This window comes from Ambystoma mexicanum, chromosome 4p (genome assembly GCF_040938575.1).
Source record: "Ambystoma mexicanum isolate Mex_15411 chromosome 4p, UKY_AmexF1_1, whole genome shotgun sequence".
NCBI classification, from domain to species: Eukaryota; Metazoa; Chordata; class Amphibia; order Caudata; family Ambystomatidae; genus Ambystoma; species Ambystoma mexicanum.
The window spans coordinates 77332455-77359952 of NC_090927.1; positions in this window are offsets into that span (position 1 = coordinate 77332455).

A 27498-nucleotide genomic window follows, 5' to 3' on the forward strand; every position below is an offset into this window, starting at 1 on the left:
TGTGATTTTTGCTGCCTTGTTTTCCTTCCCAAAGTCTATTTTCTCACCTGTATTCATGTTGTTGTAATACCTTGCCTTGTAGCTTGTAAGCTTGTAAGCTTTCTTGCCTCTTCAGTACAGCCACACAAATTCCTGTCCTATCCATTCTACCGCACATGTAGATTGACATCTAATTATCCAGTGAATTCCGAGTGCCATTTTGCTCTTTTTTCAAGGGTTTTTATTTTGTTTTGGCCTTCCATTCTGGGGTGGTAGGTCGAATTACAAATCTGATTTTTACCTCTTATTTCTGACTCCTTGCTACTCCTTTAAACCCACACAAAACTTGGTCAGCAGGGGTTGGGGGGATTGTTGCAGGGGGAGTGCTTAACAGTTGTGCCATCTATAAGTATGACAGAGTGATCTTGATTCCCTCCCCATTTAAAACTTCTGTAACTGATGTTAGAAAGTTAAAGTAATTGTATTATAACATTTTGCTGTATATTATCACTGTACAGGTGATTGCTGCCCTCAATTTGATTTGTTTGATTTTGCATTTGATTTTAAAAATAAATAAATATTTCATTATTACACACTGGTCTGCTTCATGGTCCATTACGACAGAGGGTGTTTGTCAAGGGGGATGTGAGACGGGTTGAGTGCCTTCTCAAGGCAGAATCCAAACCTTGTTTATCAAATAACGCATTAAGTCTTGACCGTCTGTTCCCCACAGTCACCCCAAAGCCCCCACCCTGTCCCCGGCAGAAAAAACGATTTTCTGATTTTGACTGTTTTAGCTCATTTCCTTAGCTGTTTGCTTGTTTTAAATCTGTGAAAAATAAGAAAGTGTAATTTTGCCATGTGTGATTTTTGCTGCCTTGTTTTCCTTCCCAAAGTCGATTTTCTCACCTGTATTCATGTTGTTGTAATACCTTGCCTTGTAGCTTGTAAGCTTTCTTGCCTCTTTAGTACAGCCACACGAATTCCTGTCCTATCCATTCTACCGCACATGTAGATTGACATCTAATTATCCAGTGAATTCCGAGTGCTATTTTGCTCTTTTTTCAAGGGTGTGGACTCCTGGCAGTGCAGCTCTTCCTGTTTTAGGTTTGGTGTACAGATCCATGTGATACCCTTATGGCACCCATGGGTGGGGGTGCAACCATGTGCCCCTAGTGTATGTTCTTGGGCACCTGTGTGTAACCCACAGAGCAGGGTATGGGCTGGTGGCAGCTCCATGCTGAATTTGACAGGTGCTCTGAGTATCCTCCAGCCCTGACTCTGTCCTTTCCCCCTGACTGGCTGTTGGGTGGAAGTTCCATATATGGTGTTGTTGTGAAGTCCAGGCCAGACTGGCTGGAGCCTTCCCAGGGACTGTATGTTGTGGGTACACCCTGTGGGTGGGACCTGGGTGAATGGAGTGTGTGACCAATATGCACTTCTTATTGTGGATGTTTGGTTTCTGGTGTTTGACACAATAACTGAGATAGCCCTGCCCAAAACTGGTATGAATGCAGTGTGCAGTGTTGAATGGCTGGGTACTTGTCCCAATACATATTCCTTGTTGTGAGTCTCTGAGAGGGAGGAGTATGACCTGAATGCACTGTATGCCTGATTGGCTGATTGACTGCATGAATGCCCTTCTGTATGATTGGCTACTGAGTGTGACCCAGCAGTGTGGATGAGAGACAGAATAGTATATCTGGGGACCTCTCACCACTAGAAATTGTTCAGAAGCTGAGTTGACACTTGAAGAGTAACTGGATCTGCTTATCCTCGACGCCCAGCTGGAAGAAGAAGAACTGCTGCTGCATTTGCTTTCGACCCGATCCGAAAGCTGTCGAGTTTGTTGAGGGCTGATCCGAGAGAGGACCTGGTTAGGCGCCCTCTTCCCGTGCTCCGAGGGACCATCGAGCACTGCTAACCTTCGCCAAAGCTCCCTGGAAGTCAGACCCTTGAAAGGCTGCCAACCGGAGATGGGGACCGCCGAGGAGAACGAAGTGAAGCACCCGGACATCGACGCCGTCAAAGTCCATTTCCGTCGACCAGGGTTCGGAGTATCGCTGTAACCGCTGGAGGCCCGTCAAAGCCGTGTTGCCCAGAAGAGGGGACTGCTTGACGCTGTGTCGCCGATGACCGGAGCCGCCCACTCCTTTGCCTAAGACTGTTGAATCGAAGGACTCCCTTGTCCGCATCGTCGACCGCTTTATCCTGCCGGAAAAAGTCGAGGACGCCGACGCGCCGAGGAGAATCCGCTGGTGGGTTTCCCGCCACCCAAAGACCACAAAGACTTCGACGACTCTACGCCCTTGTTGGGCCACAGTTCTTCAGAAACTCTTTGCGGTCCTGAACTATCAATCGCCGAGGTGCCCCGCACACCTCATCCTCGCAGGACGTCGCCGACAAGCACCGCCTGGGTCGACGCTGTGGTCTCGGCACCCTCAAACTTTTCATCGATGCCGTCGACTCCAAGTTCACCTTCTTCGACGCCTCTCGACGATCCGAGGCTCCTGCTTTAAAGGGAGTCACTCAAGAGGATCCATCGACGCTTCTTCGCAGAACTCTGCTCCACCAGGTACATTGCGGGGGTTGAAACATTATAGAAGGAAATAAGACTTATAGAACAATATATGGACTGGGCTTGTGCTATATCTTTATTTTACAGGTTGACCGGGTGGGGGGATCTCCACACAGAACTGTGTCTAGTTGGTAGGGGCCAGTATTCTGCCAATTGTTCTAACCAACTGCTTTCCTCCTATGTCTATTGTTGGTTGCCTTTATTTTCTGAGCACAAAGTGAGTTATTGTGATAGTGTACATAACCTTGAATATTAATTATATAAAGACTGTGTTTTAACTAATACAATGTGTGGACATTCATTTGTGGGGGCTTGGGGACTACACTGTACTTAAGAACCAGCCTGCATCACCTCCTGAGAAGCTAGGCCTTGATTGCTCGACTACGTTACCAATAATAGAGACTCTTGGCTGGGGTCATCTGTGCCTCTTCACTACCATATAGAGAGCGGAAGTACAGACCCCCCATCCAGTCTTTACAGTATGAGCCACAGTCCGTAGCCTGTTTATTTGGTTTAAGAAGGGGAACCATTATAGACTCCCTCAAAGACCCAAGTAGCCTGCCCGTGGTCAGTGCTTGGTTTTGCATTGCAGCAGTGGAGCTAGGACTCCAGCCATGTTTTCTTTATAGAATTCACTGGGAAGCCCGTCCGCTCCTGGAATCTTGCCCGTCAGTGTTAGGCGGAAACCTGTGCAGTTCCCTCTGGGACCACTGCAAAAGATTTAGGACTACAGGTGTTGCGATGAACCCACTTGGTAGCAGTCTGTACCACACAGATTCAATTGGTAGCTGTGGCTGAGCAGTCAGACTTCTCTCAAGAAAAGTTGGTCAGTATAGGGAGTATACAAGATAGGGCAATTCTTCACAGCAAAACAAGTAAGCACGCAACAAGGCTTAGTATAGAGATAGTAAGTTATTTATTTATAACAGAACGTCTACGAAAAATACTAAGGCAAATCACGGCAAACAAATCAAAATGCAATTACTCTGCGGAATGGAATAAAGCTCGATCTCCTGACACACAATATCGACAACTCTAGGTTTTTACGGCACCACTTATTTGCAGACAGAGGTGTATACCCCAACCTAGATGACACTCGAATATACTCGTATGAAAGGGAGAAAAGAGATAAGCAGATAATGAAGTTCAACACGATTCGTTCTGAAGCGGGAAAAATGCAAGGCAGGAATGCAATAATCACAAATAGATCGTAAAAGTTCAGCGGCCAGGCCCACTCGGTGAGAGGCAAGGCACGATGTCCTGGAAAGTCTCTAGTGAAGACACGCTCAAGTCTTTATAGCACAATGTTAGCGACAGGTGGAACCAGTTCAGAATAAAGAGTGAATATAGCTTTGAGGCAACCCAACGGAACGGAGAGGAATCAGATACCTCACTCGAACCGATCGAAAAGGGGAGCCAGGCGGTTACGGTACCTTGTTGTGGAGGGCAGCTCCGGCGGGGGCAGTTGTTCCTGGTGGTGGATGCATGATGGTCTTGGCCAAGAGTGGAGATGATCTCGTCGTCGAAGGAAAGATGTCCGGTGCACCACCAGGGAAGAAACCAGCCGCGGAGTGCTCCGTCACAAGGCACCACCTTTCGGTCGCGGTACAGGGGTAGTGGCTATCCGGTTGCCGGGTGCTCTGCACGGGCAATTCGACCACTGCGTCCTGGGCGAACAAAAAGCACAAAGAGGAAGACGACTGGTTGTTCCCACCAGCCAGGGGAAGAGACTCTCCGGCAGGGAGATCTCCTCTGTCGTCGGGAGATTGTGAGATGATTCTGCAGGGCTCCACCGGAGGTGTCGGCGTGCAGGTCGGCTCAGCGTTACCCTCGTCGGATTCTTTAGGTCCTGTGGCGACTTCTGAAGATCCAGTCCCAAAAGCCCTGCTTTTATGCAGATGCCCCCCATTCATTCAGCCTAGCTGTCAATCAACACATGCTAAGTGGTGAGCGGGAAGGCTCACCACCTGGGCCAATCACTCCAGAGTGCGACCTGAGTTGGCAAGGCAACTCGGTCCAGGGTGTCTAAACCCCCTCCCACATCCCTGAGGTAACCCAGACAGAATGGCACCACTTTGGAGGGTCTCTGTCCAGAGGCCCGCCAAAAGTGGAACAAAGGGCTCAACCTTTGGTTTAGGAGTCACAGAGACGAACACAGACGCCATTTTACAAACCGAGTTCTGGCAGAAAATACCACTCGATAAACTTATTTAAGATAGGTAGATCGGTGGTACGTTGGAGATTAACAAGAAAAGTATCAATCTTCAACAATGGGATAAATCCCATAGGGTTATGCTCGGGGTCGAACATAACGAGTAGTTTCCACTGCCACCAGCCAAAACTCGACGAGGGGGGACGGGACAGTGCCCCCTCGAGTAACAGATCCAGGAGTAATCGAATTACTCCTACCAGTACGTCCACAATAAGATGGTTGGTACTAGTTCTGTTAGCAAATTTAGGTCTAGTAAAGCCAATGGTGACTTTACATGCCCGGGGAGACAGTAGTCAGTCCCCGGGTATGGAGTCTATGGTGGGGGAACCTGCTAGGGCGCCCCCGTGTCACGACACGTAGGGTGCAGTGTGACACACATAGAAAAACATATGAGACCCTATGGAGTAAAAGACCCCATAGCCCATCGAACACATTGACATTCAAAGAAATTACACACATACATGTCCAAGAGTGAGAGAAAAGGGTCACACTCTTGGCAGGATGGAAAAAAACAAACTCCAGAAATCCAGCAAAGCTGCTGGGGGACTCACTAGGTTAGGAAATTCAGCCTAAACAGAGAATTCTCCCTAACACTCGCCCCCCCCAGACTAAGGGACAGGAGGATTTAATCCACTCCTGGATGAATCTCATACCTCTAGTCGATGACATACATCCTAGAGAGACCATCAGCATTTTGGTGGTGACATCCTGACCTGTGCTCAATGGTGAAATCAAACCCTTGTAGGCAGATCGACCATCTCAGTAGTTTTGGGTTTTCCCCTTTCATTTGCATTAACCATCTCAAGGGTTGGTGGTCAGTCTGAATAACAAAAGTAGAACCATACAAGTATGGCCTAAACTTCTTCAGAGCCCACACGATAGCAAAGCACTCTCTTTCGATCGTTGGCCACCTTGTTTCAGGATCCTTCAGCTTGCGGCTGATGTAGCAAACGGGGTGCTCCCTACCTTTCCCATCCAGTTGACTGAGTACGGCACCTATCCCTACATTGGAAGCGTCTGTCTGCACAATGAAGTGTTGGCGGTAATCAGGAGCTCTGAGTACTGGGGCTTGGCAAAGAGCCTTTTTCAGGTTTTCAAATGCCTGATTGCACTCCTCGTTCCATTTAACCTTTTTAGGGAATTTGGGCGAGGAGATGACATTCAGTGGAGAAGCTATGGTCCCATAGTTCTCTATGAAATTCCTGTAATACCCGGTGAGGCCTAGGAAGGCTCTCACCTGAGTTTGAGTAGTCGGTGTTGTCCAATTTTGCACAGCTTCAATCTTACTGAGCAAAGGCCTTATCTCTCCACCGCCTACCTCATGCCCAAGGTAGACTACCTTACTCTGTCCAATTTGGCATTTACTCGCCTTTATGGTCAGATTGGCTCGTCCTAGAGCCTGCAAAACATCTCTCAGGTGGGTTACATGTTCTTCCCAGGAATTGCTGAACACTGCTATGTCATCCAAGTATGCCATGCAGAAGTCCTCCATCCCATTCAGAACCTGGTTTACCATCCGTTGAAACGTAGCAGGTGCATTTTTTAGTCCGAAAGGCATTACCGTAAACTGGTATAAACCAACGGGGGTAGAAAATGCAGTTTTCTCCTTGGCATGGTTGGTCAGGGCTATTTGCCAATAGCCTGACGTCAAGTCAAATGTGCTGAGGAACTTGGCGGCGCCAAGCTTATCCACCAACTCATCTGTCCTTGGCAAAGGGTGGGCATCAGTCGTGGTGACTGCGTTAAGAGCTCGGTAATCCACGCAGAATCTAAGTTCTTTAGACCCGGCCTTTGGTACTAACACAACTGGGCTAGACCATGGACTAGTAGAGGGCTCTATTACCCCGAGATCAAGCATCTTGCTGACCTCACCTTTGATGTGGGTTCTTACGTTTTCTGACATGCGGTATCCTCTGCTTTTGACAGGCAGACAGTCACCAGTGAGTATCTCGTGCTGGCCCCACGGGGTCAAGCCTGGTGAGAGCGAGAACAGAGAGGCAAACTGATTCAACATAGACTTGCACTCTTCTTGTTGCTCGGGTGTCAGATTGGAGGAGAGATTTACTCCTTCAATTTTCTCATCCAAAGGTAAGCCTCTGAGGAGATCCGGAAGAGCTTCACTCTCTTCTTCTTCCTCGGATGATGCGAGAAGCAACGCTCCTACATCAGGTCGTGAGACATACGCTTTGAGTCGGTTGGTGTGAAAGACTGTCGGAGCCTCCTTGGGGTTGCCCAAGTCCACCAGATAGTTAACCTCACCGAGCTTACCCACTACTCGGTAGGGTCCCATCCATTTATCTTGCAAGGCCTTCTGCCTTGTGGGGATCATAACAAGAACGAGCTGGTCTGGAGCGAACTCAACCATGTTAGCTTTTTGATCGTGCCAGTGCTTGACCAATGCTTGTCCAGCTTTCAAGTTATCGCTTGCTTCTGTCATCAGGTGCGACATTCTCCTCCGGAGACCTATCACGTAGTCAGTCACTCTGACTGGCTTGGGGGAAGGAGCACTCTCCAACCCCTCCTTAATCAGGGCCAATGGATCTCTGACGGGATGACCATAGAGCAGTTTGAAGGGAGAGTAACCAACTCCCTCCTGAGGGACTTCTCTATAAGCAAAAAGAAGGCATGGCAATAGAAGGTCCCACTTACGCTTAAGGGGTTCTTCTAGAGCACCTATCATGCTCTTCATGGTTCGGTTGAACCGTTCTACCAACCCATTGGTTTGTGGGTGGTAAGCCGTTGAGAACTTGTAAGTTACTCCGCAGGTTTTCCACATGGCTTTCATGTAGTGGGACATAAAATTTGACCCCCTGTCAGAGATTACTTCCTTAGGAAATCCGACCCTAGTAAAAATACCAAGGAGGGCCTTAGCCACAGCCGGAGCTGTAACAGTCCTCATAGGAATTGCCTCAGGATACCTAGTAGCATGGTCTACTACAACAAGTATAAACCTGTTGCCTGAGGAGGTTGGAGGATCAAGGGGACCAACGATATCAATCCCTACTCTCTCAAATGGGACTCCCACAACGGGAAGAGGCACTAACGGTGCCACATTCTTGGACCCAACCTTACCAGAGATCTGGCAGGTATGGCAGCTTCTGCAGTGTTTTTCTACTTCGGCCCCCATCTTTGGCCAATAGAAGTAGAGTGAGAGCCTTTCCTTAGTCTTCTTGAAACTCAAGTGACCAGCCAAAGGAATCTCGTGGGCTAACTGCAAGAACTGTGGTCTGTTTGCTTGGGGTACTACAAGGCGCTTGTAGTCTCCAGGTGCAGACTCGGTCGGTTCACTATAGAAGAGGCCATCTTCCCAGTGCAACCTATGTTTCCCAGGCTCTTGCCCTTCAGCCTGAGCTTCTGCCTGATGGCGAAGACCTTCCAGAGTTGGACATTCTCTCTGTCCCTTACTGAAGTCTGCCCTGCTGGGTCCACCTTCTGCCAGTAACGACTGCAGCTCAGGATGGTCAACAGGATCCAGATCTCCAATGAGTTCTTGGCCTTCTATTAGCTCTTCCTCAGAGTCTAATTCCACCACACAGGGTTGTACCTCCCTCTCAGCCTCAGCTGGAGGTGGAGTTACGGGTGTGACGTTGGACAACCGCGGGGAAGTCCGTGTCGGCTGCATTGGAATGCGGGCTGCTGGTTTCGGTTTAGAAGTCTTAGGTTTCCCCTTTGCTTCTGTGTTCTTAGAGACAGCGGCCGCCATTTCCAATGGAGCAGGAGTGATCTCTTTCTTCATCATCTCCTCGAGAGTTCCGCGCATGGTCCTCTTTCTTGCAGGTCTGGTTAGCTCCTGTAACCTTTTACTAGGAGGTCTGGGAGTATGCGATACAACTCCGAGAGTCTTCAAATCGTTACCCAACAGTACGCGTCCTGGTACCTCACTCTGTATGCTGACAGGTATCTTTACAGTCATGTCGTTACACTGGATGAGAACTGGTAATTGGGGAAGCATCTGCACAGGCCCTCCAGCTAACTTGGTGAGGCGTTTGGGTGCCTTAGCAACATCCTCAGCCTGAAAAAACGATTTATCCACCACAGTTATGCTGGCCCCAGTGTCCCTAATGGCAGGCGTCTCCTGACCATTCACCTGGACACTGTCCTTATAATACTCTTTAGTATTATCGGGGATAGAATTATAGACATCTAAATTCTGTTGTTCCCACAACCCCAGAGATACTAAAGAAACGCTGGCTGAGACTCCAATGGGTTCGTCAGCTAGCAGTAGAAAGTTTCCACTTGCCATTTGGACTTCCTCCTCTGGAGCGAAGGCTAAGGAGACAAGTTGGACCCCTGAAGGTTTACCCTTACATCTGGGATCTCCTTTCACGTGATCAGTCGAGCCACAAACAAAGCATTTACCGAACGCTTTCTGGAATGGTGGCTTGTTCTGACCTCCTTCCGGTTTGGCACCAGAAGACACACTATTCTGCTGTGGTTTTCCCGGTGGCTTACCCTTCTGGTTTTGTTTGGGGCCCTCTTTGGAATGTGAGTTATTCAAATTCTCCTTTGAGGCTTTTTTTATGCTGTTTTCCCTCGTCCTTCTTCTGAGTTGCCCCAGAATCCTTGTGAGTAGCCCTGTTGGCAACCCACAAGTCAGCAGCCTTAGCTAGAGCCCTGGAATCTAATTCCTTCGAATCAGCCAAGTGCTGTCTGAGCTCAGGAGAACAGGCATCATAAATCGACTGCAACATAAAAAGATTTCGCATACCCTCGTAAGTGTTAACTTTGTAACCCTTAATCCATCCCTCTAAGTTTTTCAACCCTTCACTCACCCAGGTAGCCCAAGGGGTACCATCATGCTTTTTGAGGGTTCTAAACCTCTTAAGATACTGGGAAGGGGTCTTCCCGAATCTAGCTATCAAAGCTAGTTTCACACTTTCGTAATCCGTCTTATCCACCTCCCCCAACTCCATTACCACATCAGTCGCAACAGGAGGAAGCCTAGAGAACAACCAGGGAAGCAGCGCGTTCCCGGTGATGTCCTGGAGCCCATGATTGTATTCAAACAGTTTCAACCAATCCAACACATCAAATCTCGGTTCGTACATACCCACTAATTCCTTCGGCATCCGGGGTCTTTTGGGACTGGAGCTCCTAGAGGAACCAGAGGAGAGAGAAGCATTTTCCATAGACAACTTTTTCATTTCTAACTCATGATTAAGCTCTATTTCTCTGAGTCTCAACTCAGCCTGTTTCTGCTCAGCCTGGGCATTCATTCGTCTGAACTCGAGCTCTTGGTTTCGTTCGGATTGAGCCAAAAACCATTTATATTCTAATTCGAGCTTCATTTTTTCAAGTTCAAAATAAGCAGGGTTATTTATGGGACCTGGTATGGGCCCCGTAGGCACAGTTGGTAAGGCAGATAGAGGAGCGGAGGAGACATTTTCGTTAGCCTCGCCGTCCTCGTCAGCCTCTTCATCGCTATCATCAGAATTACGATTTAGATCAACGCCATCACTGTTATCTACAGTTGCTGGAGAGTTTGGTTCCTCTGAACCAGTACCCAGACTTTGGTTCGCCAGCAATCTCTCTATCAATTCTAACTTCTTGCCTTTTACAGGAAGATTCTCTTGTCTACAGAGAGCTCGCAGACTGTGAGCATTTTTATCCGACAAAGACTCTTGGCTGTAAATTTCCATCGTAGACATGTTTTTTGAAAGTTGCTTTCGTAAAGTTTTGTGGTTAGTTGTCCTACAGCGTCGAAAAGCACTCTAAACCGTATACTCGATACTAATCCCACCGCTGTACACCAGTGTTAGGCGGAAACCTGTGCAGTTCCCTCTGGGACCACTGCAAAAGATTTAGGACTACAGGTGTTGCGATGAACCCACTTGGTAGCAGTCTGTACCACACAGATTCAATTGGTAGCTGTGGCTGAGCAGTCAGACTTCTCTCAAGAAAAGTTGGTCAGTATAGGGAGTATACAAGATAGGGCAATTCTTCACAGCAAAACAAGTAAGCACGCAACAAGGCTTAGTATAGAGATAGTAAGTTATTTATTTATAACAGAACGTCTACAAAAAATACTAAGGCAAATCACGGCAAACAAATCAAAATGCAATTACTCTGCGGAATGGAATAAAGCTCGATCTCCTGACACACAATATCGACAACTCTAGGTTTTTACGGCACTAATGAATGATAATGAAGTTCAACACGATTCGTTCTGAAGCGGGAAAAATGCAAGGCAGGAATGCAATAATCACAAATAGATCGTAAAAGTTCAGCGGCCAGGCCCACTCGGTGAGAGGCAAGGCACGATGTCCTGGTAAGTCTCTAGTGAAGACACGCTCAAGTCTTTATAGCACAATGTTAGCGACAGGTGGAACCAGTTCAGAATAAAGAGTGAATATAGCTTTGAGGCAACCCAACGGAACGGAGAGGAATCAGATACCTCACTCGAACCGATCGAAAAGGGGAGCCAGGCTTATGGGTTATGCTCGGGGTCGAACATAACGAGTAGTTTCCACTGCCACCAGCCAAAACTCGACGAGGGGGGACGGGACAGTGCCCCCTCGAGTAACAGATCCAGGAGTAATCGAATTACTCCTACCAGTACGTCCACAATAAGATGGTTGGTACTAGTTCTGTTAGCAAATTTAGGTCTAGTAAAGCCAATGGTGACTTTACATGCCCGGGGAGACAGTAGTCAGTCCCCGGGTATGGAGTCTATGGTGGGGGAACCTGCTAGGGCGCCCCCGTGTCACGACACGTAGGGTGCAGTGTGACACACATAGAAAAACATATGAGACCCTATGGAGTAAAAGACCCCATAGCCCATCGAACACATTGACATTCAAAGGAATTACACACATACATGTCCAAGAGTGAGAGAAAAGGGTCACACTCTTGGCAGGATGGAAAAAAACAAACTCCAGAAATCCAGAAAAGCTGCTGGGGGACTCACTAGGTTAGGAAATTCAGCCTAAACAGAGAATTCTCCCTAACAGTCAGTAGTTCCTTTATCACACACTTTAGTTCTTCTATGGTGATGGGGCTTTCTAGCCTGTCTTTCCCTTCCCTGTTTAGCTTGGGGAGAATAATTTCTAACAGTGCTTCTTCTATCTCTAACATGTCACATTCTGGTATCCAGTCTATTCATCCAAACTAGTTTAATCGAATTAATATCCAACGAAATGTATTCATTGAAAGCCCTTTCCATCGAAATGCACTTTCATTGAATTAATTTAGTTGGATTGACTGATTTAAAATAAATGGAAACAACAATAATTCTTTCAACATTAGTTAATTTTTATTTAAATTATTGCACATTTGAAGCTTTTAATGATTAACTGTAAATCTATAAATAACTTCAATATTTAAAGTATTCACATTTGAAACTTTGAAAGATTAACTGTAATTCTTGTAAGAAGTTTTGTGTGATTTTGTTGTTTTCTTGCAATCGTTATATTTTCCATCCACTAGATGGCAGTGTTTATTCACTTTTCATCTTTAGAAAAGATCCTTTTTGTTGTATTTCTTTGTTATTTAGGTCATATGTACAAGGTGATCGCCATTTTAGAAGTTTCTTTTTGCGAGTTGGATGTTACGGCCAGAATTTTATTTTGTTTTTTTCATCTGGATTGCATTTTTTACCAATTTCTTGAGGATTTGGATTCTTTTTGTCTTTGGATTCTATGGATTTTTTTCAACTTAGTTTGGGTAATTCGCGTTTCTTTGGATATTTTATTTTGGATTGGTTTTTATCTTCGCACTTTTGGAATTCTATGGCAAGACAGGAGGCTCATATTATGCATTACAATCTTTACTCTGAAACCACAGCAGCAAAGAAAAAAACTTTTACAAACAAAAAATTTGTAACGAACAGAACTAAATAAAGTTCAATGTCAATGTAGGGGAGCTTCCCAATCCATCATGGAGGACAGGTCATGCCCTGCATGCGACCAATGAGCAGGGACCCTTCCTTATATAAGTCCATTACTCTAATCCCACTTCCTCTTTCTTTTCTGCTGACACCACAGAGCTAAGTCACCCCTTTCAGTTGTGTCTCGCATTGTTTGTCAGTAGTAGGCTTTATTAGTTTATATATGGTATATATTGTAAATATGTGTTAATTACCTTTATTATAAAGGAATTTGTATGTTTGATACATTGTATCTAGATAGCCGCGTGCGACCGTTGGTTTAATTTTGGTGTCTTTCAGAACGTTAGCAAGAAATTAGGTATTACGTTTATACCTCACATTTCAGCTAAAGCAGTGGTGCAATGGTTGAACTTCGGACTACAGTCCATGAGGAAGTGAGTTCAAGAGAGCTATCTAATTCATTTCTACTTTAAAAATCTCTCGCGTGTAAACTCAGGTGTTTCTAGGCTTGTAAAATGTACTTGTGGCATTTGAACTCGCACGCGTTTTTCGAGCAGAAGCCTGGCTTCTCTCCCGGTGCGCGCACGAGCAGTGTTGTTTACACTGTTCCCTCTTTCATTTCGCCTATGAATTCCAGGCGTAATGGTTTATTGGGCGTGACGCCCTTTAGGCTCCCGGCGCACACGGGGCTCTTGTTTGAATTTGTGCCCTTTGAGAGATTTATGGTCGCCTGGGGATTCCAGGTGCTGCAGGCTTTGAGTCTGGCCTGCCCCTGTGGCTTATGTTCATAACAAAAGCCTCTGTTTCAGTTCTGAGGCAAGTTAGCTTAAGGATAGAGCTGCAGGTCTCCCATGCAGGAGGACCCGGGTTCGCGGCCGACCAAATAAAGCGCATGTTTATTTGTATATTTTTATGTATTTTAGAATATTTAATTATTATATTTTAATTAATTATATTTTACAATGGAGGTATTTGATTGTCACCTTTTTCGCTCAGTTGAGCATGGATGTCCTACTGGGCATTTGGTTGGTTCATAACTTCTTCAGAAAGATTATAGCACAAACATTTTAATATTAAAAATGTGGTTTTGTCTAATGTTTGTAATTTCGTATCCCTGGTGACACAATACATTTCCTTACCTTTAGTGCTGGAAAGAAAGAAGGTATACTGATAGACTGTGTATTTGTTAGGTCAAAGTCTGACCATCCAGCGCAAGAGCCCGATGCACTGCCAGTCTGCAGTTTTTATTTTCTTTGTTTATGTATTTATTTACTTATTTCTTAAATTAGGTGATTTGCCTTAACTGTAGGTCTCATAACCTGTTCGGTTTCGGGTTCAGCCTGATTCCATTGCGAGGTTACCCCCTCGTGTACTGCTGATTATCACGCCCTGCTCGGGCGAGCAGTTGGAGGTGCACTTGCTCAGTGTATCCTACCTTAAACTTGACAGTTTTCTTTTGTTGGGGGGCTGCTGGTGGCAGATGTCATTATCTTCCCTGGAAAGGTGCAGTCACCTGCTCGGTGGCAAGGTTGCCTGGGTTTTCTGCGAGGGGTCCCCTCGTATACTGCTGGTCCACACCCTGCTAGGGTGAGCAGTTTGAGGTACACTTGCTCAGTGTTTCCTCCCTTAAAGTCGCCAACTTGGGTGATTACCCTAACTGGTGTGCACCATAACCTGCTCGGTTTCAGGTTCTTCCTGAGTTCTAATGCAAGGTTACCCCCTCGCGTACTGCTGATTATCACGCCCTGCTCGGGCGAGCTGTTGGAGGTGCACTTGCTCAGTGTATTCCACCCTTAAGGTCGTCAGCTTTGTTTAGGTGCTGCATATGGCTGACGCCATTGTTTGTTCTTGTAGGCGTGCAGTAATCTGCTCGGTTTCAGGCTTCACCTGGTTTCTACTGCGAGGTGCTCCCTCGTGTACTATTGGTTGCCTCACCCTGCTGGGGTGGCAGTTGAGGTACACTTGCTCAGTGTACGCTTTTTGATAAACAATATGTTTAAGTGTTGACTGGAACACTTAGCGTTTTTCAGAATTGTCAGTGGCCCAGATAGCTCAGTGAATATCAGCTTATATAAGGGCCGGGGGTTCGGACCCCTGTGAGGGCGTAACCCCTCTTCTTTGGATATATTATATATTTTATATATTTTATATATTATATATTCTTTATTTATTAAGTACTTTAAAGAAAAGAGTGTGTGGAAGTGGTTGTAAACAGACCCATATGGGGGGTTGTACCTTCCTCTCTAACCATCTCTCTGATGTTATCCTTCGTCTTTTGGTTAAAAATTCTTTCGCCCTTTACCTTAGTTAGTTTCAGGACAACTCAGTCCTTTCCTTAGGTTTTGATTCCCGACCTCAATTGCTCCACCCAATACCCGTGCTGATTAAGCTACAGTATTTTCTCTCAACACGAGGAAGAAAAAAGATGATGCGTTATGCCTCTATTGAGGTCTGCAGGGTTTAAGGCTCTCTTTAGTGGGGACGTGTTTTTCTCCCCTACTTTTGTCCCATTGGACATTCATTATTCTATTGGTTTTTGGTGGAGACAGGGTCAGCTCGAGGGTAACTGTTCAGTTTGTTGAGCAACCATGTTTTACTTGGATGGAATATTTGGAAACACTTGATGGTATCAGATAGACGAGTTGCCAAATAAACTTTATGGCGCCTGCCCCATGGTTTTCCTCCCAAAGCTTGGCCTATGGTCCAGCTAACCGTCTAACAGTGTGTTGCAACTTCTCCTCTGCTCGAGGAGTACAAGCAGGCTTCTGTACCCTCATGAGCGTTGCTTAACCTCTTTAGTTATACATTATATATATATATTTCTATAGTGCAGCAAATAGAGTGCTGTTTTCATATCCGTGCTGACCCTACTGATACAGGGTCCTAATTTTGGAAAGGTCTAAATCAGTCTTTTATCCTGCTGAGATCGATAAGTGAACACCTCACACCACACAACGTTCGTAGTAGAGATAAGCACCACTCGTATACCTGAGGGTTCGCAGTACTGTATAAGTACTGTTTTGCTATGGACAATGTGCTTAGTTTTTCCTTCCCCTGATTCCCTTAGTGGCCAGTCAGCCTCACATGAATACAGTGACTCAGACCTCAGGGTTTGAGAGGACAGTGGTCCCCAATTTCTTTCTCAATCTTACATTTACGGGGCATTGATAATTATCCAGAGTCCTTTCCCCCTCATTCCCCTTCCCGCCATCCTTGGGGGAGATTGCATCATAATATTACAACTCTGGGAGTAACACCCGATGGTTTCCGTTTTTTCCTTTTTACAGGAATTCTGGCGCGTGACCAGTGCAGACTCACACTGAGCATTTCCCTCCTGTCAATTACTTTCCTTTGTGCTAATTTCTGGTATTTCAATAAGTTAAGTGGCGCCTGTCCACGGTCAGGGGATTGGTTAGAGGTGCTAGTGTGTATTTATTTCTCTTAAGGGTGTAAAGCGGGGCTTTAATGTGGTCCTCAGGGTAGCTTTCTTCTGGATTGCAAGGTTTTTCCCTTCGATAAGTGGGGGAGGTTTCTCCTCCTTTGGGAGGGCTCAATGTCCCTTGGTGGGATAGAGGGGTCTGGGAGTGATACTATCCCCTATCCACGTTATTATGACCCTCTATCACGATGTGTTCTAGCATCTATACATTAACTATTGGAAGGTGTCTGCCGCTACGATTCCCAGAGGGCTGGGATATATTTTTTGGTAACGACTTGATTCTCATAGTCACTTGCATGGCAGGTGGACCTTTGGGTTTTCACAAGAGTTGTTTTTGTAGTAAGGTGCCAGCTCAGGGTGCTGTGAGCTTCAAGGATCTGCAATCTGGCTGAAATATAGGTTGGACCTCTTCTGGCGTGCAACTTCAGTTTAACTGTTTAGTGATCAGTTCTTTTCAGTTTAGAGTCTTGCTAAGACTTTGGAATTTTGGTGTCCTCCGTCGGTTAGTTTTGATCCTCTAGGGGGTTTATCACCAGGGAGGAGGGAACAAGGTTCAAGCACCTGGCATATCTACAAGGGGGTTTAGGTGTCACTATAATGGTAGCGATTGGATGTAAGATACATTTTTTCTCCTTGCCAAGTTTGGCCTCTTAAGGATCAGGTTTGTAAATATCTGCCTTTTGTCTTGGTAGCAGAGTCCTTCTTCAAGAGTTCGGGAGGTCTGAAGGTCTCCGTGTTGGCGGTTTGACGGGTTTAGCTTCTCAGGTGGGGCCCCTCTCTTCCATTCTGTTTCTGCCTCCAGAAGACATCCCTCCTTAGTATACACATATGTCTGAAGACAATTGTGAGTTAATGCTATTGCTTTTCAGCTCCGCTCAGGATGGGTTGTCCTAATACAAATTTATAAAATTACTTTTGACTCCGATTTTACCTTTTGAAGATTTGTCTTTCCCTCTGGGTTCCCCAGTGTAGTTCTGTGACATGCCCTGTTTCTAATGCGATATCTTCCTTTAATGCATGGGGTGGAACCTACAAGACTTTCACCCCTATGGGGTACTTTTCTTTATCTCCAGGAGAGCTAGGTGCTTATTTTCTTTGGTTTGCTGTCTAAGTTCCCAAAGATGGTATGAATTTAAGTGTTTAAATGTTTGATTGGACAACAGAGGTGTTTATTTCAGATGAGTTTTGTCCTAACCTATTAGTATAGGAGAACTTTGTTCAATGTTTTCCCCTCTTTTAACCAGTTGGTTTTGGTGGCCTGTAAGGAATGCTGAAATTGGCACATTTTCCTGTTTTCTTGCAGTGGATTTGTCTATGCCTTATAAGACAGTTTTCGGGCAACCTAGTCTTGGGCAATTCTCTTGCGGTCAGCTGATTATTTAATGAAAGCATTTTTAGATGTTTCCTTTTCCTTTTATTTTATTTTATTTTATTATTTATTATATTGGCTCTATTGTTTGGATCATGTTGTACTAATGAGATGCAAGGGCTTTGAACTTGCATAATATGAGCCTCCTGTCTTGCCATAGAATGACTAATCCCCCACACTAACGTGAGATGGGGGTTTAGATTCTATTAAAGACAAGGAGGCGATTATTTTCCCTCCCTCCCACCCTGGATATGATATCATATAATATGTCAATTGTGATACGCATGTACACAGGTGGTTTGAGTGAGAACATTCTTTGGTTTGTTGTTCTTCCCAACCACCCACCCTTCTTGCTCGTTGTTCTTACAGCTACGAGTTGAGGTTCTGATCAGGAGTGTGGCTCGCAGTTTAAAGTTATGGAGTGCGTGGTACGAGAGCTTCGCTGGATTTGCCTTCATCATTTATCGTCTGATCTGTGCAGTGGACGTCTGGTTCAAGACAGCTACAGAAAGAGGAATTGGGATTAGAGTAATGGACTTATATAAGGAAGGGTCCCTGCTCATTGGTCGCCTGCAGGGCATGACCTGTCCTCCATGATGGATTGGGGACCTCCCCTACATTGACATTGAACTCTATTTAGTTCTGTTCTTTACAACTTTTTTGTTTGTAAAAGTTTTTTTCTTTGCTGCTGTGGTTTCAGAGTAAAGATTGTAATGCATAACAATCGCCTCCTTGTCTTTAATAGAATCTAAACCCTCATCTCACGTTAGTGTGGGGGATTAGTCATTGTTTCCTGTTTCTAGGATTTGTGGATACCACTGAAATTGGTGAGTTTTTATGTTTAATTTAACATCAAGTGCCTAATTCACAGAAGCATTTTATAATGGCAAAACCCCATTGGAAAAGGTTCTGTGAATTAGGCCCTAAATATTTTGATATGATATGATATGGCATTTGTAACGCGCCTATACACAAGTGTTTCAAGGCACGACGAGGCAGGGGGGGGACAGGGGGAGACAGACAACGATCCTACTAGGCCAGGTGTCATTCAGATCGCGCAAGTGCAAGGGTAGAGGGGAAAGGGAAAAGTGCAAGGGGAAGGGGAGAGGGGAAAGTGCAGTACATGGTTAGTAGAATACAAGATAAATAATAGGGCCAGCTGGTGGCAGGTGCAAGGTAAGTGCCGGGAGGAAGGGCTGTAGGATACAGAGACAGTCCTGTAGTGCAGGTAGGCAGTGCAGGGAAGAGTGGCTGGGCCAAGGACCGAGATCGGTGAGTGGCCCAGTTGCAGATTCAGTGCAGGTTTGCTGATTTTAGCAGGGGAGAGAGGGAGAGAAAGCGGAGGCAAAGAGGAAGGTTTTGAGGTTCTTCCGGAACCGGAGATGGTTCTCCTCAAGTTTCAGGGAGGCAGGAAGGCTGTTCCAGAGGGAGGCCCCTGCTGCGGAGAGAGATCTACCCCCAACTTGTTGCTTGGAGAAGCGGCTGACCCTGAGGGAGTTGGAGGTGGATGAGCAAAGAGCTCGAGAAGGAAGATATTTAGGAAGAGAGAGTTGAAGGTATTTTGGCCCAAGGCCCCAGAAGGCCTTGTGGACAATGCAGAGGGTTTTGAACTTAATCCTCGCAGCCACTGGGAGCCAGTGTAGTGATTTCAGTCCTGGAGAGATACGGTCCCTGGGCTTGATGCCAAGGACAAGTCTCGCAGTCCTGTTCTGGATGAGTTGTAAAGGGCGGAGAGTAGAGGCAGGAAGATTTAGATAGAGGCTGTTACAGTAGTCCAGCTTCGAGAGAACCAGGGCTCTGGAGACAGTGAGCCTCTGGGGGAAGGAGAGGAAAGGAAGGATACCTCTGAGGAGGTGTAGCTGGTAGTGTGACTTCTTAGAGACATCAGATATGTGAGGAGAGAAAGAGAGTGTGGAGTCGAAGATGACCCTGAGGTATTTTGCCTTGCAGGTAGGAGCAGGGAGAGGGCCAAGGGAGGCCGGCCAGAGAGCTGCAGGGAAGGAGGGAGTGGATGTGCCGATGAGTAGAATCTCAGTCTTACTGGCATTAAGGCAGAGGTCGTTGGTGGCAAACCATTCATGGATAGCAGAAAGACAGTCAGAGATGAGGGAAGGGGAAGAGGAGGCCGAGGGTAGCCTGAAAATGAGCTGGGTACCATCCGCGTAGCACTGAAAGATGGGACAGAGAGCGGCGATGTGGTGAGCAAGAAGTGCCAGATACTGGTTGAACAGCCAGGGGGAGAGGTTAGATCCCTGGGGGACACCACAGGTAGAGAAAAAGATGTCAGAGAGGAAGGACCCCAGTTGGACCTGGGAGGGTCGATTGGAGAGGAAGGAGGTCAGCCACACCAGAGCCTGACCAGTGATACCGAGGTTATCACGGAGACGGTTGAGCAGGATGGTGTGGTTGACAGTGTCAAAGGCAGAAGAGAGATCGAGTAAAATGAGAACACAAGGGATGTTAGAGTCAAGGTTTGAGAGCAGGTCCTCACGGATGTTCAGGAGAGCAGTTTCCGTGCTTCTGGCAGCTCTGAAGCCGGACTGATGGTCATGAAGACTACCAACAGATTCAGCATGGAGATTAAGCTGGGAGATGGCCAGTTTCTCCAGGAGCTTGCCCAGGAAGGGAGTGATAGAGATTGGGCGATAGTTAGCTGGGCAGGAGGGGTCGGAAGAGGGTTTCTTAAGAAGGGGGTGCACAAGGGAGTACTTGAGGGGGGATGGGAAGACTCCAGAGGCGAAGGAGTGATTGCAGAAGTCAGCCAGGGCAGGAGCCAAGGAGTCGATGTGGTCCTTGATAGTTTTGGAGGAACAGGGGTGGACCTGTTTTGACGAGACTTTCATAGATCGGACTTGTCTCGAAACCTCGTCAGCAGAAAAAAGGGGAAAGGCAGAGGAGGGAGGAGGGGCGGTTTCAGAAGGGCCAGAGGAAGAGCAGGCAATAGAGGGGGGGAGGTGATAGGAGGAGAGTGAGAACAGGATGTCCTGAGTGTTTTAAATGAAGTGAGAGGCCAGTGCCGTGCAGAGGGCCTGGGAGGGGACAGGAGAGGTAAAGACTGCAGCAGGGTTGGCCAGCTCCTTGCAGATTTTAAAGAGTTTGGCCGAATTGTTAGATGCCACAGAGATACGGGCTTGGATAAGGGCTCTCTTCTTGGTGAGAACGGAGAGCCAGTATTGCCTTTGGAGCAGGCGGCAGGCCAGTTTGTCAGAGGATGAACATGAAGCACGCCATTTCCTCTCTGCCACCTTGCACTTGCGTTTAAGGGTGACGAGATCCGAGTCATACCAGGAGTTACATTTGGCTTTAGGCTTCAGGCGGATTCTCATGACAGGGGCAAGGATATCAAGAGTATCAGATATAGCAGAGTGGAGAGTGGAGAGGGCTGTGTCAGGGTGGGAGTCAGCTGAAGGGGAGGGGGGGCCGAGAAGGTGGTAGCGAAAGCCTCCACTGACACGCGCTTCATGGGTCGGATGACCGCGAAGGTGGATGGCAGTGATGAGGGTGGCTTTGCCTGTGGAGTAGGGAAGGTGAGGTGGGAGGATTGGAGAAAGTGATCACTTCAGGAGAGAGAAGTGGAGAGAGGGACAGAGAGGGGAAGGTCAGAAGAGATCAGAGCATCAAGAGTGTGCCCTGCAGAATGGGTCGGCCCAGACGGGAGAATAGAGAGTGAGAGAGAGTCGCAGAGGTCGCGAAAGAGTCCAGAGGGAGGACAGGAGGCATCAAGGTGGATGTTGAAGTCTCCAAGAAAGAGGAGCTGAGTGGTTGAGGACAGGAGTGAGGAGGAGAGGTCAGCCCACTCAGAGAGGAAGGAGGACATTTGACCAGGTGGCTGATAGATAGTAGCCACGGTAAGGGAATGGCTAGGAGAGAGAGAGAGAGTCGGCAGACAAGGCTTTCAAAGGAGGAGTACGTTTGCGTAGGAGTGACAGTGGCAGGAATCCACTCAGGGAAGATAAGGGCCACACCCCCCCAGCACGGTTGGGCCTAGGCAAGGAGAGGATCTTGTAACCGTCAGGTAGGAGTGTGTCAAAGCTGGTGACAGAGCTGGCCGTGAACCATGTCTCGGTGAGACTGAGGATTCAAGGTCCAGTTCCTCAAGAAGGCGACAGATATCAGAGGAATGTTTGACGGCAGAGCGAGAGTTGAGAGTGGCAATGTGGAGAAGGTTGCCATCCTTGAAGGACTTCCGGGGAGGTGTACAGATCAGAGGTACGCCCTGTGGAGGTGAAGAAGAAGGAGCCCGAGAGAGGGCAGGGTGAGAGGGTGGAGGCAAGGTAGCCGAGGACAGAGAAGAGGGGACAGCAGGAGAGGAAAGGAAGTTGATGAGGCGCGGGAAGCATCTATCAAAGAGGTGGAGGTTGGCCTGAGGGCCTTGGACCAAGACGATCCCCAACATTAATGATGGCCTTATAGGAGCGGAAGGGGGCCAAGAGGACATCCCAACGGGTGCCACCATTAATGGGAGAAGAGGAGAAGGGAGAGAGCACAGAGACCATATGAAGGGTCCATAGGTCAGGGGAAGGCACGAAAAAGAGGATGTCAGTAAACGTTTCCTTGGAGGAGGCACTAGTGTAGGTGTCAGCAATAGGGAGGCCTGGGTTGGAGACCAGGATATCCTTTTTAAACTTTTTCCTACCAGATTTAGTGAGGAGAGCAGGATAGTCAATGGAGAAGCAGTTAGAGAAGATAGGCGAGATAGAGAGCACCATGGAATAAGGAGGGAGTGGGGGGGGAAGACAGACGAGAGCAAGCGGACAGGAATGAGCGGCAAGCCCTAGTTTACCACATTTCAGAGCAGCAGTAACACAGTAAATACGTATTAGGTACCCAGTGTAGAGGCCCCCTAAGTTTGAGAGTCCTGCGAGGGGAGAAATAAGCCCTAGTTTACCACAATTTCAGAGCAACAGTAACACAGTAAATGCGTATTAGGTACCCAGTGTAGAGGCCACCTAAGTTTGAGAGTCCTGCGAGGGGAGAAAAAAAGCCCTAGTTTACCACAATTTCAGAGCAACAGTAACACAGTAAATGCGTATTAGGTACCCAGTGTAGAGGCCACCTAAGTTTGAGAGTCCTGCGAGGGGAGAAAAAAGCCCTAGTTTACCACAATTTCAGTGCAACAGTAACACAGTAAATGCGTATTAGGTACCCAATGTAGAGGCTACCTAAGTTTGAGAGTCCTGCGAGGGGAGAAAAAAGCCCTAGTTTACCACAATTTCAGTGCAACAGTAACACAGTAAATGCGTATTAGGTACCCAGTGTAGAGGCTACCTAAGTTTGAGAGTCCTGCGAGCTGGACAGCTATACTGCTTAGAAACGTTAATTAGTCTGTTTTCTCGAAATTTAGAATGCATTGCTTTGATCTTTCCTCCGAATCTCTGTATAATTTCCGTTGATGATGTGTTTTTTCTTTGGATATTGTTTGTGCAATCACCATTTCTTGATTTGATTGTTCTATTTTGAGTTGTTTTAAAAAGTTCCACAGTGGTGGATTTGGTGTTTTAAAAGATTTATTTAGTCAGCCATCCCTCCATTTTGTTATTAGTTCTGGCATGTCCTTCTATCACCGAATTAAAACAGTTCCATACATTTTTGTTGTATCTTGCTCTTCTACTTGTGCCATTTCTAGTCAATTGTCCAATCCATGTGTAGTCTAATAATGTTTCGGGGTAGTGTTCATTTTTTTTTAAAAACTCTGATTCAGTTAAATGTTCATAATCATTTTCAACCTGATCAATATGTACAAAAGCAAGCGCAAATAAAATCTTTATATTATGTTGAAACTCTAAATCATTAATATACTTTGATCGCATTCCCAGATGTTGTAATTTCCTTCATATTGCCTGTGTAAAATGAAAGAAACCTCCTTGTATTTGACATGATTGGAAAGTCTCTGTGAATGCTTTCATTTGCTGAACTTCGTAATCAAGTACTGTGATCTGTGGTGAATTGGGAGTAATATTGTCTCTAACGAAGCTGAAAATATCTTTATGCATTTCTTCTGTTTTATTGGGCATCAGCACATAGATTAATGGCACAAGAGTGTCTTCTACCATTTTAGGTATTCCATGTTTCTTGATGTTCCGAATATCAGCAGTTTCCGGTCATTTATATCTTTACTTAATAGTATGAAATTCTCATTTTTCTCAGTTTCATTGAATGTTTCTGGTATTTTGGGAAACTTGTCTATTTTTTGTCTCTGTTTCTGTATTTGTCTCTGAATTGTTTTTATTTTGGGTATCTGTGCGTTCACTTGAAATGGCAGTTTGGTACATACGTGCTTTATGACCGATCCACTTGCCTCCTCTTTGTTTTCATTAGCTTTTTTTTTTATTTCATCAATTGTTTTCTTTATCATTATATTTGTGCTATCTGGCAAATGTTTGTGATCAATCTGGTGAATTATCCTTTCCCGTGACTGATGGCACGTCCCTTGCATTTACTTTTGTAATATTTTGCACCTTTCCAATATATACGTTCATTAATCTGTTTTTCTTGGTTGTACGTAAATCCTGAATAAGGTAGTTGCTTTTTTCCCATGTTTGAGGTAATACATTCCATACTTTCTGTCATTTTTATCGACTGTAAAACCAAAGAAACCAACATTCATTTTTAACTCTAAACTATCATTATGGTGTGGTATTCCGATATTTTTATGCTATGTTGAATAAAAAGGCTTACCAATAGTGTGAAATAACAATGTGCTTTGACTTCGCTTCGACAATCAGGTTGATTCTCTCAGCACAAAATGGATAATGTTACGTTAAGAGCAACTGTCACTTTACCTCACCTCATAACATAGGGTGCTTTATTCTTGTATCTGATATTTCCATTGAATGTATTCCTAGATTAGATGGACAAGTTTCGATGGATATGTACTTTGAAATTTAAAATATAGCATTTCAATGAATTTATTTTCGGTGCTTTTATTTAGATGGATTTCTTTTTAGATGGATTATTTTAGATGGAAAAACTATAAACCTCACAGTCTGCGGTTTCCTCATAGAGCTGTTTATGATAGTCATAAAAACATTTGTAGACCCCATCCAGCATCTCGCACAATTCACCATCCTTTCCCATTATCGCTCTCATTGTCTCTCGTGTATTCTCGTTCTTATAAAGCCAAGCTAGCAGCCGCCAGGGCTTGTCCGCTTCTGCGTGTTGTCTCTGCACACATTTTCAGTAGCTCAGTTTGCCTAGCCTGTCCCATTGTTCTCGACATTCTTGCTGTAGGGGGGACACCTCCTTAGCCTCTTCTAAGGATCTATCTCCCGCTTGCTCTATGGCTTCTAGTCTATCTTCTGCTTTTTGTAGATCCCGTGTAATGACATCTTGTATCCCTTTCGAATTTGCGATACCTGCCCCTCTCACCACTATTTTAAAGGACTCCCACAGTGTGCCTGCAGATTCCACACTGGCCGTGTTGTGCTCAATGTTAAGACGGATTTCTGAACTCTGTCCTGGTGGCGCAGAAGTTCAGAAGGCCAACCTAATTACTTGGAACAGGGTAACCTCTGGACAAGCCAGAACAATCAAGGTAGCGATCGCGGCGGTCAAGACTAGGTCTCAAGAGGGGTGAGGGTGACTGAAAGCCCGCAATGAGCACACAAAGCAAGGACACTTACAAACTACTCCAAACAGGTGTTATATTAAAAATATATACACATTTATTCCAAGGCCTTTAAAACAATGACCGTAGCGAGAAATCACAATACAACTCTAGTAAACCAACACATACCATACCAATACAATATATATACAAATACAACAAGTCTCAAGCGTTAGATGCACGAAATGTGTAGTCCACCTAAAAGGGAAGGAAAACAGGCAGTGCGAAATAATGCTTAGACCCAGTCCGCCTTCAGAGGCACCTAACTAAAAGGAAGTCCGAGCCCTACGAAGAGTGGAGCCTTGTGCTCAAAAGTACCTGCACACGCTGGTGCCAACGGGCAAAAGGGGAGCCTCTTCGAGGGAGATCAGGCAGTTCAGGTTAGTGCACAAATGAAGAAGAACAGAGTTCCGCGACTCAAGCGCAGCCTCCACTGTGGGCAGAAGCAGAGCGCAAGTACGGAAAGGCGTGCTGTTTTGACACAGCTGGGAAAAGCTATGGCTCCTGCAGGAGGGCGACCAGTTCCTAGCTATGCTACTCACCGGTCCCCGATGCAAGCAGACCCAGGCTTCTCCGCATCAGTTTCAGTCGCTGGCAGGTTCAGAAGAGCAGGGGACGTCTCGTCGTCGTGTTGAGTCTGCAGCAGCAGAGTTGAGTAAAAGACGTCCCAAACGAAGGAACCCGCACAGTTTGTTACCACAGCAGGGCAACGGAGCGGCCGTGTGTATCCGAGCCAAATGTACACTCCTCACTTCAGACCTGGGAACGCCAAGTGTACGAATCGTGTGAGAGTGACAAGGACTCGAAATACTACACAACCTGGCGGTGGTTACAGAGCAAGACTCCTGTGTAGGCTGGTCAGTCTGCTGGATGGTCCAAAGACGCTTCCGAAGGCTTACGAGCAGGAGAGGGTGAAGATGCCGAGAATAGCTGTTCCCGCTATTCCAAGGGTCGAAGTACCAGTACAGGCCTTCTGGTTCAATCAAAGGTAAAAAGGGTTTCACAAGGCGACAGCAGTGCAGAGGAGAAGTCCTTCAGCGGGTCACCAGCGATTCCTCGGTCCAGCCTCTTGGTTGCAGGATACTTGGCTCCTGTATTCCTTCGTTCGTGAGAACTCAGGAGATCGACCTGGTAGTGGTGTTTCCAGCCCCCTCTTATCCACGGTTCCCTTCGCGCCAAAACGGAGGGGACCCAATGGGAGATCCGCTCATCAACACTCACACCATTCGTGGACCTATCACGGACCACGGTGGTCCCAGGCATTCACACCACCCTAGACTCTCTGGCACCCAGGATGTGTATTGGGACCAGACATCCCAGCCCACATCCTGGAGGCACACACCAGGCATGTAGAAGCCCGCAAAAGCATCCGTGTTTCGCGGGAAAGTACATGCCCAAAAAAGGAAGGCCCCGGGTCGGCTCGACCTGGGGAAGGTGAAGGGAGCAAGACGGTCAGCGTACAGGACAAAGGAGCCTCGTGGTCTGGCCATTTTGGGAACCAGGCCACCATTTTGGGCTAAGCGCGAGAAACGCGCTTAAAACGCCAAAAGGAGCTCAAAACACAAGAAACGATCGCTGCCACCATTCCTGTCCGTGAATCACTTGCACCGATCAGTTACAATCCAAAACGAGTATCTAGGGCCTGTAGAAGGCTAGAGACCCAAGAGAGCAGTAACTTAGCTTACAGTGCCCTCTTGTGTCATGTTGCACGAAAGCCGCAACATGATAAAAGAAACTGCGGAAAACAGTGTTTCCCGGTACTGACTGTTTTAAGGGCATGTCAGTTTCCCCGTAAGAAAGGAGCGAAAGCCCAGAGGAGTGCGGCAGAAGGCTGCACTTCTCTGGCAAAGTCGAGAACAAGGTGAAAAACAACAGCAAAAAGTTTAGGGGTTGCCACATGGAAGGAAAATTACCTACAATTATGAAATCTTTCCTAACACTCAAAATATTCTTTCACTTCTTTCCGCAGGTGTTCCCGAAACCCTGCATCCTTAAGTGCCTTGACCCTAAGTCTCCACGTCGGGATCCTGGCTTGGGGGGACAAAAACTGCCATGTGACCAACAGGATGTCATAGTCCGAAAGGACTCTTGCTTTATATTCAGCCTTTGTAAACTCTTCCCTGCGGGCGCCTCATCCTCCATACATCAGCCAACTGAAATGCGTGTAATAGCGTGTTTAGAGCTTTAGCTGAAGGAACCGGAACCTGATGCGTGAACCTGCTATTTGATTGGTCCATCGTCGGGTCCAGCATGCAGTTAAAATCCCCTCCACATATCAACGCTCTATCTTTAAACAAGCCTATCTTGGGGTATAGCGATCTAAAGTAAGTTGCGGTATCATGATTTGGAGCATATGTGTTAATAATTTCCCTATTTTCCACTATTCCCCATTGTATTATCATCCTACATCCGTGTCCAAGGAGGTCTGAAGGACCTTGAAAGGGACTGTCAGTGCCACCCATATTAGGACCCCTCTGGCATAAACTGAAT